The sequence below is a fragment of the Cavia porcellus genome, unplaced genomic scaffold, assembly GCF_034190915.1.
Source record: "Cavia porcellus strain 051 isolate PalLab524CR breed Dunkin Hartley unplaced genomic scaffold, mCavPor4.1 scaffold_34, whole genome shotgun sequence".
Classification (NCBI taxonomy): domain Eukaryota; kingdom Metazoa; phylum Chordata; class Mammalia; order Rodentia; family Caviidae; genus Cavia; species Cavia porcellus.
This window is the reverse complement of record NW_026947517.1, coordinates 32,183,581-32,197,186: the sequence shown is the minus strand read 5'-3', so window position 1 is coordinate 32,197,186 and position 13,606 is coordinate 32,183,581.

Sequence of the window (13,606 nt, the reverse complement as noted above, 5' to 3'; positions counted from 1 at the left end):
ACCCTTGTCCTATCCCTAACCCTAACCCTAAACGTAACCCTAACCCTAACAATAAACCTAAAGATAACCTCTAACACTAATCCTGAATCTAAGCCTAACACTAACCCTAAACCTAAGCCTTACCCTAACCTTAACTCTAACCATAACCCCTAATTCTTAACCCTATTCTAACCCTAAAACTAACCATAAAATTATCCCTAACACCTAAAGCCTAAACTTAACCATAACCCTAACACTAACCCTAACCTTAATCCCTAACCCACCCTAACGCTAACACTAGCACTATCCCTAAATCTATTCCTAGCCCTAACCCTAACCCTAACACTGAACCTAACCCTAAGCCTAACACGAGCCCTAAACATAATCCCTAATCATAATCCTAACACTAAAGCTAAACTAAACCCTAACTCTAAAACTAAACCTATACCAAACCCTAAACCTAACCCTAACATTAAACTTAATCCTAAAAATATCTCTAACCCTTAACCTAACACTATCCTTATCCATAAAACTAAGGCTAACCCTAACCCTAAACCTAACCCTAACCCTTACCCTAACCCTAAACCTAATCTGTAACCCTAACCCTAACCCTAACCCTAACCCTAACCCAAAACCTTACCCCTAACCCTAAACCTAAACCTAACCCAAACCCTAACCCTAACCTTTTAACCCTAACCCTAAACATAATCCTAACCTTAACACTAACCCTAACCCTAACCCTAACCCCTAAACCTACCCCTAAGCCTATCCCTAACCCTAAACCTAACCCTAACCATAACCCTATCCGTAATGTTAACCCTAACAATAAACCTATCCCTAAGCCTAATCTTAACAATGAGCCTAACACTAAAGCTATCTGTAAACCTAAGCCAAATCCCTAACACTAAACTATAACACTAAACCTAAGCCGAACCCTAACCCGAACACTAACCCTAATCTGTACAGCTAACCTTAAGCCTTACCATAACTGTAACCCTAACCATAAAACTAGCCCCTAATCCTAACACTAACCCTAACACTAAAACTATCCCTAATCCCTAATCCTAACAGTAACACTAACCCTAACTGTAAACCTTAATGTAGCCCTAACTCTAACCGTAACACTAACCAAAACCCTAAATATATCCGCAAACCTAACCCCTAACCCTAACCCAAATGCTAACACTAACCCTAACCATAATCCTAACCCTAAACCTAACCCTAACCATAAAAGTAAACCTAATCATAACCCGAAGCCTAAGCGTAAACAAAAGCCTAACCCAGACCCTATCCCTAACACCTAACCCCTTAATCGAAACCTAACCTAACACTAACCATAACTCTAACGCTAAAATTAATGCTAACCCTAATCCTAAACTCTAAAAGACTAACCAGAAACCTTAAACCTAACCCTAACCCTAACTATAACCATAAACACTAACCCTAACCCAAACCCTAACCCTAAATCTATCTCTAACTCTAAACCTAAACCTGTCCCTAACCCTAACCCTAACTCTAACAGTAAACCTATACCTAATCCCTAACCCTAACACAAACCCTAATCCACACCCTAACCCCTAAACTTAAACCCAAACCTAACCTAAACCCTAACACTAATGCTCAGCCTAACCCTATCCCTAACCCTAACCTTCTAACCCTAAACATAACCCTAATCCTAACTCTAACACTAACCCTAACCCTAGCCCGTGAACCTAACCCTAAGCCTAACCCCTAACTCTAACCGTAAACCTATCTCTAATCCTAAACCTAACCCTAACCCTAACCCTATCCATAACACTAACCCTAACAATAAACCTAACCAAAACCCTAAACCTATCCCTAACACTAATCCTAATACTGAGCCTAACACTAACCTAACTCTAAACCTAACCCTAACCCTAGCCCTAAACCTAATTCCTAACCCTAAACCTAAGACTGATACCATAATCGTAACCCTAAATGTAACCCTAACCCTAACCATAACCCTAACCATATCTTTAACAGCTAACACCTAACACTAACCCAAACCCTAAACTTAAGCCTAACCCCTAACCCTAACCCTAAGCCTAAGCCTAACCCCTAACACTAACACTAACACTATCCCTAACCCTAAACCTAACCTTAACCCTATCTGTAATGCTAGCCCTAACAATAAACCTAAACCTCACCCTAAATCTATTCCTAACCCTAATCCTAATGCTGAGCCTAACACTAATCCTAACCCTAAACTTAAACCTCATCCCTAACCCTAACACTAAACCTAACCTTAACCCAAACCTAACCCTAATTCTTAACCCTAACCCTAACACTAGCACTAACCTTAACCGTAACGCTAAATGTAACCCAAACCCAAACAGTAACCCTAACCATAACCCTAACCATATACTTAACACCTAACACCTAATGCTAACCCAAACACTAACCCTAACCCTAACCATTACCCTAAACCTAATCATAACTGGAACCCTAAACATAATCCAAAGCCTAATGCTGAGCCAATCCCTAACACCTAAAACCAAAACCTAACCCTAAAATAACCATAACCCTAACCGTAAGCCAAACATTAACACTAATCCTAACCCTAACTTTACCCTAATCCTAAAAATAAACCTAACAATATTTTATCCCTAAAACTATCCCTAACCCTAATCCTAATACTGAGCCTAAAACGCTATCACTAACCCCAACCCAAATCCCTAACACGAAACGTAACCCTAATCCTAATCTGAACACTAACCCTAATCCGTACCCCTAACATTAAACCTTACCATAACCTTAACCCTAACAGTAAAATTAGCCCTTAACCCTAACACTAGCCCTATCCCTAATCCCTAACGCTATCCCGAACACTAACACTAACCCTAACTGTAACCCTTAATATAACCCTAACCCAAAACATAACCCTAAACATATCATTAACACCTAACCCCTAATCCTAACCCAAATGCTAACACTAACAGTAACCAGAATCCTAACTTTAAGCCTAACCACATCTTAATCCAAATCCTCACAGCAATCTGAAGACTAACCATGACTCTATCCCTAACACCTAACACCTAAATCTAACCCTAACCTAACCCTAATCCGAACCCTAAGCGTAACCCTAACGCTAACATTAACACTAACCTCTAAATCAAACCCCTAACCCTAACCCTAACCCTAACACTAACACTAACCCTAACCCTAACCCTAACCCTAACCCTAACCTAACGCTAGCCCTAAACCTAACCCTAAATCTAACCCTAAACCAAATCCTAAACCTAACCGAAAACCTAAGCTTAAACCTAACCCTTACCCTAACACTAAAGACAAGCCGAACACTAAACCTATGCCTAACCCCTAACCCTAACCCTCAACATAACGCTAAACCTAATCCCAAACCTAACTATAACCCTAAACCTAACCCTAACACTAAAACTAACCATAACCCTAATCGTAACTGTAACCGGAACAATATCCTTAACCCTAACCCTAACGCTCTAAAACTAACCCGTATCCTAACATTAACCCTAACTGTAACCCTAACGCTAAACCTAACCGTAACCCTAAAACCTTGCCCTATCCCTAACCCTAACCCTAACGTAACACTAAACCTAACACTAAACATAAAGCTAAACTCTAACCCTAATCCTAACGCTAAGCCTAACCCTAACCATAAAACTAAGCCTAACCCTAATCATAACCCTAAACCTAACCATTACACCTAACCCCTAACCCTAATCCTAACCCTCATCTAACCCTAAAACTAACCATAACATTATGTCTAACACCTAACCCCTAACCTTAACCATAACCGAAATCCTATCCCTAACCCTTACCCTAATCCTAACCCTAACACTAACCCTAACCCTAATCATAACACTAACCTTAACACTAATACTAACCCAACTGTAACACACAATGTATCCCTAACTCTAACCATAATGCTAACATAACCCTAAACATATCCTTAACACCTAACCCCTAAACCTAACCCAAATGCTAACACTAACCCTAACCTTAATCCTAAATTTAACCCTAAACATACCCCTAACCCTAACGCTAACCCTAAACGTAATCTTAAACTGAACCCTAACCTTAATCGAAAGCCTAACCCTGACACTATCCCTAACACCTAACCCATAAATCTAACACTAACTTAACCCTAACAGTAACCCTAACATTAAAACTAACCGTAACACTAACCATAACCCTAACCTCTAAAGCTAACCCCTAAACCTAACAAGAAACCTAACCCTAATGCTAACACTAATCCTGAACCTAACCCTAAAACTAAACCTAATGCTAGCCCAAACCCTAACCCTAAATCTAACCCTAACCGAAATCCTAAACCTAACCTACACCAACCATAACCCTAACCATAACCCTAAACCTAAATTTAAGCCTAACCCTAACACTATCCCCATAGCTAAAACTAAGACTAACCCTAACCCTAACACTGACCCTAACCATAATGGTAACCCTAACCCTAACACTAACCCTAACCCTAACCCTAACCTAAAACTCTAACCCCTAACCCTAACTCAAACCCTAACCCTAACCTTAAGCCTCACCATAACCCTATCCCTATCCATAAAACTAAGACTAAACCCAACTCTAAACCCAACCCTAAACATAACCCTAAGCCTAAGTCCTAACCCTACCACTAACCTAAACGTAACCCTAAACCTAAACCTAATCCTAACCCTAATCACTAACCATAAAGATAAGCCTAACCATAAAGATAAGCCTAAGATAACACTAAACCTATCACTAACTGCTACCCTAACACTCACCCTAACCCTAACCCTAACTCTAAACCTAACCTTAATCCTGGCCCTAACCTAACCATAACCCTAAACCTAACCCTAACTATAATCGTAACCCTAAGCCTAACCCTGACCCTAACCTTAAGCCTAATCCCTAACCTAAACATAACCCAAAACCTAACCCTAACAGTAACCATAACCCGACCCGTAACTGTAACCGTAACAATATCCCTAACCCTAATGCTAAACCTAACACTCTAAACATAACCCATAACCTAAAACTAACTCTAACAGTAACCCTAACACTGACGCTAACCCTAACTCTAAACTTTGCCCTATCCTTAACCCTAACTATAACCCTAACCCTAACAATAAACATAAAAATAACCTCTAACACTAATACTAAAACTAAGCCTAACACTAATCGTAAACCTAAGCCTTACCCTAACCCTAACCCTAACCATAACCCCTAATTCTTAACCCTAATCCTAAACCTAACCTAATCCAAAACCTAACCATTAAATTATCCCCAAAACCTAACTTCTAAACTTAACCATAACCCTAACACTAAACCTAACCCTAATCCCTAACACAGCCCTAACCCTAAAACTAACACTATCCCTAAAACTATTCCTAGCCCTAACCCTAACCCTAACCCTGAACCTAACACTAAGCCTAACCCTAATCCTAAACATAATCCCTAATCCTAATCCTAACACTAACACTAACCCCTAACCCTAACACTAAACCTATAGCAAGCCCGTACACTAACCCTAACATTAAACCTAATCCTAACTATAACCCTAACCCTAAACCTAACCCTAACTCTTAACCTAACCTTAAGCCTAATCCGTAACCCTAAAGATAACCCTAACCCTAACCAAAAGCCAAACCCCTAAACTAAACCTAAACATAAACCAAACCCTAACCCTAACCTAACCCTAACCCTAACCTTTTAACCCTAACCCTAAGCCTAATCCTAACCCTAACACTAACCCTAAACCTAACCACTAACCCTAACCCTAACATTAACCCTAACACTAACCCTAAGCCCTAACCCTAAACCTAAACCTAACCCTATCCCTAACCCTAACCTAACCCTAACCCTAACTCTATCCATAATGTTAACCCTAACAATAAACTTAACCCTAACCCTAAATCTATCCCTAAGCCTAATCTTAACAATGAGCCTAACACTAAAGCTATCTGTAAACCTAAGCCAAATCCCTAACACTATACCATAACACTAAACCTAAGCCGAACCCTAACCCGAACACTAACCCTAATCTGTACAGCTAACCTTAAGCCTTACCATAACCGTAACCCTAACCATAAAACTAGCCCCTAATCCTAACACTAACCCTAACACTAAAACTATCCCTAATCCCTAATCCTAACAGTAACACTAACCCTAACTGTAAACCTTAATGTAACCCTAACCCTAACCATAACCCTAACCAGAACCCTAAACATATCCTTAAAATCTAACCCCTAACCCTAACCAAAATGCTAACACTAACCCTAACCGTAATCCTAACCCTAAACCTAACCTAACCCTAAACGTAAACCTAATCGTAATCCGAAGCCTAACCGTAATCCAAAGAATAACCTAGACCCTATCCCTAACACCTAGCCCCTAAATCGAAACCTAACATAACCCTAACACAAACCCAAAACCTAACCCAAAATCTATCCCTAACTCTAAACCTAAACCTATTCCTAACCCTAAACATAACCCTAACTCTAACAGTAAAACCAATCCCTAATCCATAACCCTAACACGAACCCTAATCCAAACCCTAACCCCTAACACTAAACCAAAACCTAACCCAAACCCTAACACTAACCCTCACCCTAACCCTAACCCTAACCTTCTAACCCTAAACATAACCCTAATCCTAACTCTAACACTAACCCTAACCCTAACCCTAGCCCATAAACCTAACCCTAAGCCTAACCACTAACTCTATCCGTAAACCGATCCCTAAACATAAATCTAACTCTAACCCTATCCATAACACTAACCCTAACAATAAACCTAACCAAAACCCTAAACCTATCCCTAATCCTAATCCTAATACTGAGCCCAACACTAACAATAACTCTAAACCTAACCCTAACCCTAACCCTAAACCTCATTCCTAACCCTAAACCTAACACTGACACTAACCATAACCGTAACCCTAAATGTAACACTAACCCTAACCGTAACCCTAACCATAACTCTAACCATATCTTTAACAGCTAACACCTAACACTAAACCAAACCCTAACCCTAACCATAACCGTAACCCTAACCCTAACCCTAAGACTAACCGCTAACCCTAACCCTAACACTAACCCTAAACCTAACCCTAACCTTAACCCTATCCGTAATGCTAACCCTAACAATAAACCTAAACCTCACCCTAAATCTATTCCTAACCCTAATCCTAATACTGAGCCTAACACTAATCCTAACCCTAAACTTAACCCTAATACCTAACCCTAACACTAATCCTAACCTTAACCCAAACCCTAACCCTAATTCCTAACCCTGACCCTAACACTAACAGTAACCATAACCGTAAACCTAAATGTAACCCAAAGGCTAACCGTAACCCTAACCATAACCCTAACCATATACTTAACACCTAACACCTAACCTAACCCAAACATTAACTGTAACCCTAACCATAACCCTAACCATATACTTAACACCTAACACCTAACCTAACCCAAACACTAACCCTAACCCTAACCGTAACCCTAACCATCACCCTAAACCTAATCGTAACTGGAACCCTAACCCTAATCCAAAGCCTAACCTTGAGCCTATCCCTAACACCTAACACCTAAACCTAACGCTAAAATAACCATAACACTAACCGTAAGCCAAATACTAACACTAAACCTAACCCTAACTTCTAACCCTAACCCTCACAATAAACCTAACAATAACATTAACCCTAAACTCTAACCCTAATGCTAAACCTAACCCTAACATCTCACGCTAACACCTAACCCTAACATTAACCTTAACCCGAATCGGAACCCTAACCCTTAACTTAACCATAACCCTAACCCTAACGCTATCCCTAACACTAACACTATCCCTATTCCTAACCCAAATCCTGAACGTAACCGTACACCTAAACCTAACACTAACCCTAAACCTATCCTTAAGCCTAAAACTAACCCTATCCCTAATCCTAAAACTAAGCCTAACACTAAGCCTAAACCTAAACCTAAACCAACCCTAACCCTAACCCTAACACTAACCGTAACCCTAAACCTAAACCTAACATCTAATTCTAACCCCTAACACTACCACTAACACTAACTCTAACCCTAATCCATAACCCTAAGGATAAGCCTAACCCGAACACTGACCCTAAGCCCTAGCCCTAACCCTCACCATAAACCTAACCTTAAACCTAACTCTAATTCCTACCCTAAACCTAACTCTAACCTTAAACCTACAACTAACTGTAACTCTAACATTCACCTTATCCGTAACACTAACAGTAACCATAACCCTAAACTCTAACCCTAATCCTAAACCTACCCTATCACTAACCCTAACCCTAATCCTAAAACTCACCTCTAACCCTAACCCTAACCCTAAAACTATCCCTAAACGTATTCCTAGCCCTAACCTTAACCCTAAATGTAACCATAACCCTTACCCTAACCGTAATCCTAACACTTAACCTAACCATAACCATAAGCCTAACCCTAACCGCTAACCCTAAATCTAACCCTAACCCTAAACCTAACCCCTAACCCTAACCCTAAAGCTAAACCAAAACCTAACCCTAACCCTAACCCTAACCCTAACCCTAACCCTATCTTTACCCTGACCCTAAAAATAAACATAACCCTACCCTAAACCTCAACCCTAACCCTAACACAAACCCTAACCCTAACCCTAAATCTAACGCTAAACCTAACCCTAAACCTAAACCTAACACAAACCGTAACCCTAACATTAACCCCTATCTCCTAACCCTCACCCTAACCCTAACCCTTAACCTAACCTTAAGCCTAAAACTAATCCTATGCCTAATCCTAAAACTAATCCTAATACTAAGCCTAAACCTAACCCTAAACCAACCCTAACCCTAAACCTAACCCTAACTCTAACCGTAACCCTAACCCTAAACCTAACATCTAACTCTAACTGCTAACCCTAACCCTAAACATAAACATAACCCTAACCTACCACTAACCCTAACACTAATCCGTAACCATAACCATAAGCCTAACCTGAATGCTAACCCTAACACCTAAGCCTAAACCTCACAATAAACCTATCCCAAAACCTAACTCTAATCCCTAGCCTAAACCTAATCCTAACACTAAACCTAACACTAACCGTTACCCTAACATTAACCTTATCATTAACACTAAACCTAAATATAACCATAACCCTAAATGTAAACCTAATCTCTAACCCTAATGCTAAACATTCCCATATCCCTAACCCTAACCCTAAATGTAACCCTAACTGCAACCCTAACCCTAAAGTTCACCTCTAAACCTAACTTTAAAAGCCAAACTGTAACCATAACCCTAACCCTAATCCTAATCCTAACCCTAACACTATCCCTAACCGTATTCCTAGACCTAACACTAAACGTAAACATAACCCTAACCCTAACCTTAATCCTAATCCTTAACCTAACCCTAACCATAACCCTAACCCTAACCCCTAAAACTAACCCTAACCCATAACCCTAACCCTATCCTTAACCTTAAGCATAACCCTAACCCTATTTATAACCCTAACCCTAAAAATAAACCTAACTCTAACCCTAAAACTATCCCTAACCCTAATCCTAATACTGAGGCTAAAACGCTATCCCTACCATAACCCAAATCCCTAGCACGAAATGTAACCCTAACCCAAATCTGAACACTAACCCTAATCCGTATCCCTAACATTAAACCTTATCATAACCCTAACCCTAACAGTAAAATTAGCCCTTAACCCTAACACTAGCCCTATCTAATTCTAAACCTATGCCTATCCCTAACAATAATGCTGAGCCTAACACTAACCCTAACGCTAAACTAATCCGAATCCCTAACACTAACCGTAATCCTAACACTAACTCTAACCCAAATTCCTAACATTAACCCTAACTCTAACCCTAACTGTACTCCTAAACTAACCCTAACCCTAACCATAACACTAACCATAACCCTAACCATATCCTTAAAACCTAACAGCTAATCCTAACCCAAACCGTAACCCTAACCCTAACCCTAACTGTAAACGTAACTCTAAACATAATCTTAACCCTAACCCTAACCCTAACACTAACCTTAAATCTAATCGTAACTGGAACCCTAACAGTTATATGAAGCCTAACATTGAGCATATACCCAAAACATAACTACTAAACCTAACCCTTACCTAACCATAACCCTAACCGTAACCCAAACCTTAACACTAACACTAACCCTAAATTCTAACACTAACCCTAACCATAAGGCTAAAAATAACCTTAACCGTAAACTCTAACACTAACGCTAACCCTAACCCTAACATCTAACTCTAACCCCTAACCCTAACCCTAACCCGAACCCGAAACCTAACCCTAACCCTACCACTAAACCTAACCCTAATGCTATCCTAAAACTAACACGAACCCTAAACCTAACCAAAATCCTAAACATAACCCTACACCTTACCTTAACTCTAACCCTAAAACTAACCTTAAGCCTAAACCTAATCCTATCGCTAATCCTAAAATTAAGCCTAAACCTAACCCTAATCCTAACCGTAACCCTAACCCTAATCCTAAACGTAACTCTAACCCTAAACCAACCCTAACCCTAACTCTAACGCTAACGTTAACCCTAAACCTAACATCTAACTCTAACCCCTAACTCTAACCCTAACCCTACCACTAACACTAACACTAATCCCTAACCCTTAGGATAAGCTTAACACAAACACTAACCCTAAACCCTAACCCTAACCCTCATCCTAACCCTAACCCTATACCTAACCCTAATCACTACCCTAACCCTAACCCTAACCCTAAAACTAACACTAAACTTAACCCTAACTGTAAACTTAACCATAACTCTAATCCTAAACATAACCTAACCTCTAACCCTAAACCAACCCTTCCCCTATCCCTAAACCTAGCCCTGAACCTAACCCTAACCCCAACCCTAACCCTAAACTTAACTCTAACCCTAAAACTAACCCTAAGCCTAACACTATACATAACCATATCTGTGGCCCTAACCCTATCCCTAACCCTAAACTTAAACCTAACACTAACCCTAACCCTAAACCTAATCCTAACTCTAAACCTAACACTAACCATGAACCTAACCCTAACCCCAAACCCTAACCCTAACCCTAAACCTAAACCTAACCCCTAACACTAATCCTAACCCTATCCTTAACCCTAAACCTAACCCTAACTCTATCTACAACCCTAACCCTAACAATAAACCTAACCATAAACTTAAAGTTATCCCTAACACTAATGCTAATACTGAGCCTAACACTAAAGCTTTCCATAACCCTAAACCAAATCCCTAAAACTAAACCTAACCCTAACCCTAACCAGAACACTAACACTAATTGTACCCCTAAACTTAAGGCTTACCATAACCCTAAACCTAACCATAAAACTAGCCCCAAACCCTAACCCTAACATAAACACTAACCCGAACCTGAACCCTAACCCTAACCCTATACCTAACCCTAATCGCTCCCCTAAGCCTAACCCTAACCCTAAAACTAACACTAACATTAACTCTAACCGTGAACTTAACCATAACCCTAACCCTAACCATAATCCTAACCTCTAACCCTAATCCTAACCCTTCCCCTATCCCTAAACCTAACCCTAAATGTAACCCTAACCCCAACACTAACCCTAAAGCTAACCTCTAACTCTAACCCTCACCCTAAGCCTAACACTAACCCTAACCCTATCCTTAACCCTAAACCTAACCCTAACTCTATCCATAACCCTAACACTAACAATAAACCTAACCCTAACCTAAAACTATACCTAACACTAATGCTAATACTGAGCCTAACACTAAAGCTTTCCATAACCCTAAACCAAATCCCTAAAACTAAACCTAACCCTAACCCTAACCAGAACACTAACACTAATTGTACCCCTAAATTTAAGGCTTACAATAACCCTAACCCTAACCATAAAATTAGCCCCAAACCCTAACCCTAACACTAACCCTAACTGTACCCCATAATATAAACCTAACATTAACCATAACCCTAACCATAACTCTAAACATATGCTTAACACCTAACCCTAACCCGAATGCTAACACTAACCGTAAACGTAATCCTAACGCTAAGACTAACCCTAAACCTAACCCTAAACCTAATCGTAACCCGAGCCCTAATAGTAATCCGAAGCCTAAACCTGACCCTATCCCTAAAACCTAACCCCTAGATCTAACCATAAACTAACCCTAAACCTAACCATAACCCTAAACCTAACACTAATCCTAACTCTAACCATAATCTCTAACTCTAACACCTAACTGTAACCCTAACCATAACTCTAACCCTAAAACTCACATAACCCTAACACTAACCCTAATGTTCTAACCCTAACCCTAATCCTAACCCTAAGACTAACCCTAAACTTAACCCCTAACCCTGATCCTAACCCTAACCCTAACTTTAACCATAACCCTAAACCCTAACCCTAATCCTAACCCCTAACCATAACCATAAACCTAACCCTAACCATAACCCTAACCCTAACCATCCCCCTCACTGTAACTCTAACCCTAACCTTATAACCCTAACCCTAACCTAATCCTAACCCAAAAACTAACCCTAACCTAAACCCTAACCCTAACCCTAACCCTAAGACTAACCCCTAAACCTAACCCTAACCCTAACGCTAATCCTATCCCTAACCCAAACCTAAACCTAACACTATGCATAAGGCTAAACTTAACAATAAACCTAACCCTAACGCTAAACCTATCCCTAACCTTAATCCTAATACTGAGCCTAACACTAACCTAACCCTAAACTAACCCTAATCCCTAACACGAACCCTAATCCAAATCCTAACCCTAACACTAACTCTAACCCTAACATTAACCTTAATTCCTAACACTAATCCTAACACTAACCCTAAACATAACCCTAACCCTAACCATAACCCTAACCATAACCCTAACCACAACCCTAACCACATCCTTAACACCTAACACCTAACCATAACCCAAACCCTAACCCTAACGGTAACCCTAACCCTAACAATAAACCTGACAGTAACTGGAAACCTAACCGTAATCCGAAGCCTAACCCTAAGACTATCAGTAACACATAACCCCTAAACCTAACCCTAACCTAACCATAAACCTAACCGTAAGCCAAAACCTAACAGTAACTCTAACCCTAACTTCCAACACTAACCCTAACCATAACCCTAACAATAAACTTAACTCTAAACTCTAACCCTAACCCTAACACTAACCAACACATCTAACTCTAACCCCTAACCCTAACCCTAACACTAACACTAACCTGAACCCGAACCCTAACCCTAACCTAACCCTAATCCTAATGCTATCCTAACACTAAAACAAACCGTAACCCTAACCTAAATCTTAAATGTAACCCTACACGTTACCCTAACCCTAACCCTAATCCTAACCTTAATCCTAACACTAACCCTATTCCTAAACCTAAAACTAAGCCTAAGCCTAAGCCTAAAATTAAACCTAACCCTATCCCTAACACTAAAAATATTCCTAACCTCGAACCCTAACCCTAACCATAAACCTAACCCTAACACTAACATTCACACAAACCCTAAACCCTAACCATAACCCTAACCCTAAAACTAACCCTAACACTAACCATGTCACTAACA